Source organism: Colobus angolensis, unplaced genomic scaffold (genome assembly GCF_000951035.1).
Source record: "Colobus angolensis palliatus isolate OR3802 unplaced genomic scaffold, Cang.pa_1.0 Scaffold309, whole genome shotgun sequence".
NCBI classification, from domain to species: Eukaryota; Metazoa; Chordata; class Mammalia; order Primates; family Cercopithecidae; genus Colobus; species Colobus angolensis.
The window spans coordinates 2,705,358-2,715,897 of NW_012116366.1; the positions used below are offsets into that span (position 1 = coordinate 2,705,358).

At 42.9% G+C, this 10,540-nt stretch overlaps 1 protein-coding gene across 1 annotated transcript in view; it reads left to right on the plus strand.

Moving 5' to 3' along the window:
- EML6 (echinoderm microtubule associated protein like 6) overlaps nucleotides 1-10,540 on the plus strand; it is a 261,537-nt gene that overhangs the window by 122,086 nt on the left and 128,911 nt on the right. The window lies entirely within an intron of this gene.

The following is a 10,540-nucleotide window of genomic DNA, read 5'->3' on the forward strand; positions in this document are numbered from 1 at the left end:
AAAAAAAAAAAAAAAAAACTATCTTGATATAAATTAGCTTTCTTCTGTATTTTTGCTATTTGTGAAACAGTGACACTCGAATTTATTTCAATGGAAATGTAGTGATTTCTCATCTTACTCAAACAGCCAAATAGTTTTCTAAACAAATTTAACCAGAGAATTAATCATGGCCATAGCCCAGTTCCCATGACATGGTATGGGTAATTTTCTATGTTCTATACATTTAAAAGTATTAGCGAAAATTAAGAAATTGCTGCTTACTAGTGCTTAGGAATCTGAGGGTATTTATAAAGATCACACTTAGTGTACCACCTGTAAAGACTTGTGTTGCTCCTCCTGTAGATGTCTAGATGATTTACAAAATGAATCTGACAATTTCCAAGTTGTTTAATGCAAATCTTCGCAAGATTGGCATACATTTGCATCCTCTAATAACTATTAGCTGTTAGCCATCAAGAAAGAAGTTTTAAGATGAACTAAGATGGATACTAAGCTCAGAAAAAAATGATGACATGGCTTTGTAATAAAGTGACATTATTAATTCTTTTACTTTTTTTAGTAGCTTGAGCTAATTAGGACACTTGACTTACAGTAAAAACAATTAACCCCACTTTAGTTTGAGTGTGAATCAGCTTGGAGATGGGTCACATTCACATCAAGAATTGGTTAGTATCAGATCTGATTCTCTGGCTCCCTCCCTTCTCCCCAAGGCTTAGTCAAAGAAAATGTCCCTCATATCATGAGGAGGGCCATCCGTCAGTGAAGGAAATTGTAGCATTTTACTTGCACCAGTGACTTGTGCATCTTTTGTGAGTTATTGGATTTTTGCTGACTGGGTGTTCAAACAGGTTTCTTTAGCAACAACACAAGATGATAGAAACCAACAACCTAGTTCACCCAGGATCCTTCATCAGCAATTCTGAAAGCCAAAAAGTTCAGAATACCAGAAGATTTTTTAAATAACTAATGTGGCAGCAAAACTTGACCCGTTATGAGGCTATTGGGTGTTTTTATATATTTTGTTATGGAAATATTTAATTTCAAGGTGCTGCCTTAGTTTCTGCTGGATATATTACAAGTACAAAATCCGAATTTTTCTGAATTCCAAAATGCACCTGGCACCAAAGGATTTCAGCTATATGGGGTTGTTGTCCTCCAATATACATCTTAGTGAATATAAACTTCTGGAATTTTCAAGTTGGGACAGACCCTGGATGTAAGGTGGCGGCGGGGGAGGAGGGAACGCCCTGACTTCGTGGATGGTAGAATGAGGCCCAGGGTCATTAGCATCAAGCTAATTGTAAACTGAGGTCACTCACTCATACCTCACACCAAACTTCATGACAGTGCATGCTGAGTCTGATCACTTTTAAAGCACATTTATGATCTGGGTAAAATAATGAAGCTTAAGTAACTTATAGCAGTGGCAAGAAAAGCCAAAATTCTTCAAGTCCATCAACCAAAATGAATTACTTCTAGGATAATAAAACAGTTTGAGTTAATGGTCATAACTGATTCTGACTAAAGGAATACAGTAATTATTCACATGGTATAAGATGTATTATTGACTTATTTGTCCACTCAGTAAACATTTATTATAAAACATCTAAGTGCCTAGGAACTGAATAGGAAGTCCTGAAAAGTATACTTCAGTCATGATTACATTTAAGGTGTGTGTAGAGGTAGGGGGCGTTCTGTGGTTTTTGTTTTAACTACGAACACTTATTTATTGAGTTGTTGCTGTGTCTAATGGACTATACACTCCGAATCCAGAAAGATCCTTCATTAGGTGAATCACTGAGCAAGAATTAGAGGCCGAAGTTCCAGGACATGAGATGCCCTGCTTAGACTTGTCACTATCTCCACTGCCCCTTCCCTGGTCTGGGCCACCGCCATCTTTCACATCGAATACTGCAGTTGCTTTATAACTTGCATTCCTGCTTCGACCACCATCCTCTGCACAGCAGCTAGAGGGATTGTTTGAACTTTACGTGAGCCAGATCACTTTACTGCTTTCCTCAAAACCCTGCAATGATTCATCTTACCCAGAGTCAAAGTCCTTATGGTAGCTCACCACCCCTCCCCATTGCTCTGCTTTGCCCTGTCTGCTCCTTCCCCTCTCTGCCCTCCCAGCCTTCTCCCTCTGCCTGTGACACTCTTGCCTAGAATCTGCATGACTACTTCCCTCCTCTCCTTCAAACCTTTGCTCAAATAAAGCCTGTGCTGATGACCTCTTCTAGAATTGCAACTCATTCTGCCTCCACCACTCCAAGTATTCCAAATCCCCTTCTCCCGGGTCTACCTTTCACCTTGTAACATACAGGATAATTTCTGTGTTACATTCTTAGCTATTGTCTGTTTCCATAAAGGTAAGGATCTTTGTTCACTGATGGCTCCCACGCACTTAGGATGTGCCTAGTGTGTGCTGGAGTCCTGGAAGTAGCTGTCGGGTAAATGAAAAGTGTGGTAGGACTGGAGGGTGGAGCCTTGTGGAAGAGCGCAAGTGATGAGGACGCAGAAGGAAGAGATAACTTGGTTTCTTTGTGTCAACCTGTGACACGTAAGCTCGCACTCCAAGGGCCAGCTACAGGAGGTCTTAGAGGTTTAGGGAGGCATGTGGCATGATCGGATCTCCACTTAGTTCTCCTGCCCCAGAGCAGAGAGCAGACTGGGGCGGGATAGGATCGGAGGTGGGAGCCCAGGTGGTGGTTCCGCAGTGTTCATGCTTATTACTGTTTTTATTCCTCAGAGTACCGTGATGGTCAGATAGTCTCACAGCTCTCAACCAGGAGTGATTTTTGGACATTTGACATTGTCTGGAGACATTTTTGATTGTCGCAATTGCAGAGTTGCGACTGGCATCTGTGGATAGAGGCCAGGGATGCTGCTAAAAGTATTACAATGGACAGGAGAGTCACCACAACAAAGAATTACCCGGCCCCAAATGTTGATAGTGTTGTTGTCAAGAACCCTTGCAGAGAACATCCAAAAGACCAACTCTCAAACCTGAGAACACCCTTGTTGACGATAGAAGCAAAATAAGCACATCCTATTCTCTGGTCCCGCGGGTGGCTCCGTTACTCACCTCTTGACTCCTTGCGACTGTCACCGCTCTCCCTGTGTGCCCACCGCTTTTCTTTGGGTATGCCCTTCAGCCTCACTGTTCTGCTGAGAAGGTGGAGGAACACTGCAGAGGCCCGTGCCTCAGGAGCTGGAGACAGATTGGCAGCCAGGAGATGTGGTGGCGTTGTGTGCTCAGGTTCTATGTGGGACATGGTGTCTGGGCTGCTGGCCTGGCTTGCTGTGTAGTAATTCCCCTGTAAATACCCCTCCTGAGCCAGCCTTATGTAAAAGCTAGCCTGGATGGGTTCCCTCCCTGGGTGGAAGGCCATGGGCTTGCCTGTGTGTTCTCATCTTCTGATGTCTCACTAGGCTTTGTGGATCTTTCACAGTTCCTGTGGCTATAGGATTTTGAATCCTGTGGAGTGAGTTTTGAAATAAGCAGAGATTTTGTAAAAAGAAACCTTCCCTGTGAATTCTGCTGGAGATTCTCAGGCAGGGAGCCTTTGTGAATAGGAGCAGCAGGTCATAGGCAGTCTGCACTGAGGATGACCTGCAACCCCAGCCCTGCGACTCTCCCAGCTCAGGACCAGCGCTAAATGCCCACTCTGTGGTGGCCTTTGTGGTACACACTCTACACACAGGATCCCATTTAAATCCTCAAACTCCCCTGGCAGGGAGGCTTCTCAGGCCGAGATCTGGGCAGTCACACAGGGCCCCGTGCTCACGAGGGCCCTGTGGTTGGTTGCATGCTTTGCTGTCACTTCCTTGGAATTCTTAATCATTTTTTAGCAAGGGGCCCCACATGTCTGTTTTGTACCGGGCTCTGAAATCATCAGTGTTTATGAATCCCTGGGGAGATGTATGTCTTTCCTCCTGCATTTCTTTCACATTTCCAAAATCTGTCTTCAGCATTACCCTTAGGACATCAGAAGCCCCCGCAAGGCCTAGAGCTCCTGTGCCCAGGCTCCAGGCTCCCTACGTGGCCTCAGCCACACCTTCCTGAGGGGCTGCAAGGGCAGGGGGCTTTGAGGGTCTCTGCTGTCTTTTCCACATCCTCTCCCAATACTCCCTCTTAAGTCTGGGTGAAATTACTGTTCCTCTCTCTCTTGTTCTTACTATCTTTTACCTCTCGCACTCAAGGCATTCCCTGGTTTTGCATCCTTAATAAAGTTAGGTTTACAGGGGACAGCTACAATCGTGTCTTATTTCACCTTCAGTACTATGTCCTGGGCATACATTCACAGAGAGAGGAAATAACTTTGTGGGGAATGGTATTAATGCCACACTTGAACTGCCTGAATCCTCATTTTTTTTTTCCCTATTGCTTGCTTGCTCTGTGACTTGAGGCAAGTAATACAAACTTTCTATACTGTCATTTCCTCATTGGTTCAGCATGTATTTGCTAGCCCCATCGAGGGCCCGGCGCTGTCCGTGGAATTAATGATAACACCACCTTCTAAGCACGCATGAGCATTCACAGGCACAGGGCTCGGTTATGTTGGTGAGGATCCTTACTGCCCACCTGCAGGGCTTGCTTGTTTAACTCAAAGTCGACTTCTCAGAGATGATACTGTCTTGGTCGTCATTTGCTCATCGTCCTTGGGCTTTCCTATCCAGTGGGGTAGAGTTTGTCAGCATGTGACTGAAGAACCACTGCGTTAGAATCAGCTGGGGACCTGCCAGGCACTCTGAATTTTCAACAGTCTGACATGTGAGAACATACTAGCTGGAGAATGGCTTGAGCAGGCAGTGGTTCTCAGCCCTGGGGAATTAAAAGTAATGAAATCTTGCTCTGCTCCAGACCAACTGGGAGGAATATCTGGGAGGGGCTCAAGCATCTGTATCTTTTAAATGCTCTCTGTAGATTCTGGTGTACACCGAGGGTTGGGAACAACCGTGCCTGGCCCTTTACTATATCAGGCCTTGGAACACGGGTTTTAAGAACACTGTTAAGTACGAGTCTCTCCCTGCTTTCAGTTTTCCCCTTTTGGACCAAATAATTGGGAGAAAAGGCCATTTTCTTCCCCAAATGGTTTGTTCTCTTTGTGTACTAGAACATAGCCTTTTCCTCTGCGAGTCTGCAGTGGCAGCAGATCAAAATTATAATAGCAAATGACAAAAACTAAGTTGTAACATACGGCAGAGTAACTAAGACTCGAGGAAAGGTCCATGGGACACTCCATGGTTCCTGGCACTGCCACCTTACAGGGCGCGGATGTGACCGCACGTACAGGAAGTTGATCTGTGCTGAGATGTAAACTTAATAAAATGATCCTGGCACAAAACCCTGTGGGTTAAAATAATAGCATAACATATTGATTCATTCCTCAGTGCCAGACACTGACTGGCTCAAGTGTTGTTGCATTGAATTCTCACAATGCTATGAAGTGTAAGTGCTAATATCTCCACTTTACAGATGGAGGAACTAACAATATGAATGACTAAATATTTTACCATGTCACACAGCTGGCAAGGGCTGGTATATAAATCCAGTTCATATCTTTAACTGTTGAAGATAAACTCACGGTAGAAAATAAGCAATGTCCCTTAGTAATGAGGTCTGATTTGATACTCACAGACTAGAGCTCCCCGTGGCCAGGCTTCAGGACTATAGCAGAGGGGGTTGGAGGGATGCTGTCTATATTCTCTGGTCTGAATATAAAATCAGGGCCACGGACTGGTGAGAATTTGGTCTTAGCATTAAAGGATTTCTTGGTTTAGATGGGTGGTTTGCTCTCTACTGCCATCTGCTGGCTTTCTGTACCAAGCACAGGCCCAAGTTCCACGTTTCTCATCACAAGTGGCACAGGGCATGGTGCCCAAATGCGGACACCTCATCTGTGTGGTAAAACGCCTTCAGTTCATACCGTCAAAAGTAACAATGATGTGTATTTATCCAGAAAAGAGAACTTCTGTGGTTTTAAATAATTAGGATGGTTTCTCCTGTTTCTCTTAACTACTGTTAGGTTTGTAACCATATTCCAAATATTAGCTTATGTTTCTCTGACTCCCAGAGCAGAATATAAAGGAGTGTAAGACAGCTTTGTTGCCTTCTAATGCTGCAGCTGCCTTAGCCAGCCCAACTGGGACATCGTGATTACCTTTCTGTTTTCTGGGTTTGTGTCAGAAGTAAAAAACTAAGCCTGGATAGACAGGAGAATTGAATTAATGCCAGAACTTTGTGCCATTCACCAAGATCTCACCAGAAGGTTCACAGAAGAGACTGTGTGGTTCCCTTTACCACTCTTGCATGCAGAAGAACAATTAGGTTTAAAAAGGATGGAAATGGGATGTTATTAGGAAACATGAGTATGGCTTTTGACCCACCGATGTCTTGCTTTTTAAAATGGTTATCTTAGGAATGAGAGTGACTGGTATTGTATCTAGCGCCTGGTGGACGCATCCCATGAGGTCAGCTTGTCTGATGTGACAAAAGACAGTTGGTGTGTTTAAAGAACTGAGACTTACGGAGAGGCCCAGTTGCTCTCTGAGAGAAAATGTTCACAGCTCATAAAGTTGATATTGTAAGCAATGAAAATGTAGCAACTCCTTCTCTGGTTCCCTTCCCTTCTACCCATATGTAGCCAGAAATAATCCTTGCTAAGCTTCACTCTTACGCTGGTTAGTTCAGTGAAACCCTTTTTCAAATGCAATCGGAGATGGGGAGGTGCCGAGGGAAATACAGCAGTGGGATCTTCAGACTCCCGCCTCTTGCTGTCCCATTTCCTGGCCCTCCTTGCCGGGACCCTGGCACTCTTCTGAGGAATGCAAGAGCTCCCTGGATGTGGTCCGAAAAACACTGAGTGCCATGTGACTTGACTGGTTCATTAGTCTGGACTGCGTTGGAAGGTTCATCTTTGTTTCTGAGCCTCTTAAAATTGTTTTAAAGAGAGTATATATAGATATATGCTTAATGTCAATATTTAATTCCAGGTTGTGGGTGGTTATAATAATCTTTTTTCCTTGATGAATTTGTTCCCCCAAATAAGGTTAAAAAATAGAAGGACAAAAAAATACAGTAAAAAAGTAGTTTATTTAGTTTTTGCTCATGTTGGAATATCATTAACTCTTTCCTTCCTGATAATGCTGAAGAGTACAGCATTAAACCCTTAAATGTGTGCTTGACCAAATACAGCTCCAGGTCCTTGGGAGGAATTCAAGTCATTTGGCCTTGAGAGACCAGACATGCTGTTGGAGGCCTTGGGAGAATTGGTGTGTTCATGCTTACAATGAATCCATGGATTCCAGGCCTGCCTGGAAAAGGGCCGTTGTCTTTAAAACAATCAATGGCATTATAAAAGGACTATGATCTGAATATTTAATAACAGTTAAAATATATAACATATCACTTAGATGTATATGTCTGTGTGTATACAGTGTATGTGTATATAGGTACACATACACATTTGCATCACTTTAGTTGTTTTTTGATGCATGGATATCTGCTTACATATGTCTGGCCCCTTTTAAAATGTAATCTTCATTAGGGCAGGAGCCTGTCTTGTTCACTGTTAAGCTCCAGTGTCAGGCAGAGAGTAGTGCTGAATAAAAATTTCTGGAATAAAGGAATGAATATATCCCTTCTTTGAATATTCTTACTGAGTAACAGGGGTGGTATCTTCTATTTCTTGGCATCTCCAAGGACTCAAATGTTTGATTCTGATGTTTTATTTCATTTGCTCAGTAATTCTTTATTGAGCGTCTACCACATGACAGTCACTGTGCCAGCTACTGAGAATATAGCAGTAAATAAAACTGATAAAACTCTCTTCACAGACCTTTCTATTCTACTGAGAGGAAGCAGACAATAAATACAGTAAAAGTAGATAGTTTTTTGCTGATGTTGACATACCAACTCTCCTTCCTTCCTGACGATGGCGAAGAGCAAAGCATTAAACCCTTTGTGTAATAAAACTAGATGATGCAAAGCCTGCTGGGGAGACAACTAATTCAGCCCCTCCTGCCAATCCCCTGCAGGAACTGAGAAAAACACCAGGGAGGAAATGGGAATATGTTGACTCATGAGTGGTAATGAAACCCCGAAAAGGGTAGGAAAGAGATCAGGACAAAGAGGGGAGCCAGTGGCAACAGGATCGTGGGAGCAAGGCCGTGTGGTTCTCTGCAGCTGAGCTGCATGCCCTGTCAGCTTGCAATGACATCCTGATGTTTGCAGTGGAGGATTTCAAGTAATTGATCCTGAACTAGTGTTGCCAAGGTTTCTCTACTCCTCCTGGCGGGAATAATGCATCTGCCTGTGTGCTTTCTGCCGCCATTTCAAGACCTGTAGCAGTGAATTCGGAGCAAGGAGTAAGGACAGTTATCTCATGTATTTGTTTAAAGCTTTATGCCTTGAAAAACTTTCTCTTAATAAATGCATTATCTCATTGGATCCTCTCAAGACCACAGTGAGGTGATTACGATGAAGATTATAGTTAGGGTGTCCATATACCCCAAATTACCCCTTCTGTTGTCCCAGCATCACAACTGGCTTAGTATTTGTCTTGGCTTTTTTTTTTTTTTTTTTTTTTTTTAAAGACACTATTGCTCTGTTACCCAGGCTGGAGTACAATGGCACAATCTCAGGTCACTGCAATCTCCGCCTCCCAGGCTCATGCCATTCTCATGCCTCAGCCACCTGGGTAGCTGGGAATACAGGTGCATGCCACCATGTCCAGCTAATTTTTCTATTTTTAGTAGAGACGAGGTTTCACCCTGTTGGCCAGGCTGGTCTCAAGCTTCTGGCCTCAAGCGATCTGCCTGTCTCAGCCTCCCAAAGTGTTGGGATTACAGGCATGAGCCACCATGCCCGGCCATTTTTTTTTTTAATAGACTTTATTTTTTAGGGCAGTTTAGGTTCAGAACAAAATCGAGAATGTATACAGACTTACCATATACCCCTTCCTACCCACAACACACATACATAGCTTCCCTCAGTATCAGTGTCCCCCATCAGAGTGGTACATTTGTTCCAGTGGGTGGATCTACCTTGACATGTCAGTATCAGCCAGAGGCCGTAGTTGACGTTACAGTTGGCTCTTGGTGGTGTACGTTCTGTGGGTTCTGACAAACGTGTAATGCCATGTCTCTACCATCATAGTATCCCACAGGATAGTTTCACTATCCTGAAAATCCTCCATACTCTGCCTGTTCATCACTCTGCCTATTCATCTCTCTGCCCCATATTTTTAATTTTGCAGCAAACAGTTTTTAGACTTTTATAATCGAAAATATTTTGATAGAACTATTTAGTAGATCTTTCAACATAGGAAAGCTGTTCCTTAGTCAAATGCTTTAAAATATTATGTAAATTTAGTTTTAGAGCCTCTTAAAGGCATTCTAATTGGAATGACAGGTTACATAGTCACCATAATTATAGTCTACATCTTAAGGGGAAAAAAATTGGTCCCCAGCAAGGAGGGAACATTCCTGTGTCTAGCCAGCTGGGCCTAGAGCGGGAGTAGAGCCTGGGTCCTCGAGCTTCTGGTACTTTCTATCCCAGAGACACAGTGCCTGCTGGGGAGGCAACATGGAGCCCATCACATCCTGGCCTTGTTTTAAAGTAGTTAGGAAAGTGATACTGCTTCGGTATTTCTAATTCGGATTAGAAGATTCACTGCCTAAACAAATAACAAACCCGGTAAGGAATAGAACAGACTGCAAAAAAATCCAAGAGATTGAGACTCAGGCAAGTGAGGACCTGCCTAGGGAAGATGAAATAGTACTACTGAGATGGAAGTGTGGACTTTAAAGGAGTACTATGCTTTTGGAAAAGAGGCTTTTGGAGAAGATTCCATAAATTAAGTCGGTGAAGAATAGTATTTTCATTGATAAATGTTTGATGGTATTTTGAGACTGAAATTGGAATTTCATTTGCATATTTCTGAGACACGATGCATCTGTTTATTCCATAGGATATTCTAGATTCTGATCAGATATGTATTAAACTTGTTTAATATGATAATCATCTGTTCTGTAGTATCACCTACATATAATTTTAACACAGTGTTATTCCTAAAGGTTGAACTGATTGAGCAAATCAGAAGGAAATTATTCTGAAGGTTAGGTTTTCATAAAGACCAATTTATCATCTTATACTTACTTTAAGATATAGTATTTAAAATATATTCTACTGTTGAAGACCAGCCTGGGCAACACATAGCAAGACCTCATCTCTACAAAATAGAAGAAAATTAGCCTAGGCATGGTGTTGCACAGCTGTAGTCCCAGTTACCTGGGAGGGTGAGGCAAGAGGATCACTTTGAGCCTAGGAAGTTGAGGCTTCAGTGAGCTATTGTGCTACCACACTCCAGCCTGGGCAACAGAGTGAGACCCTGTCTCTAAAAAATAAAAACAAACAATCCTGCTGTAGAAAACACATAGTTATCCTAAGTCCAGGAAGAGCAGCCGCTCTTTCACAAACTAGATCACAAGGGGTGGAAGAAACATCCAACACTTGTAAGAAAATAACACAGAATGG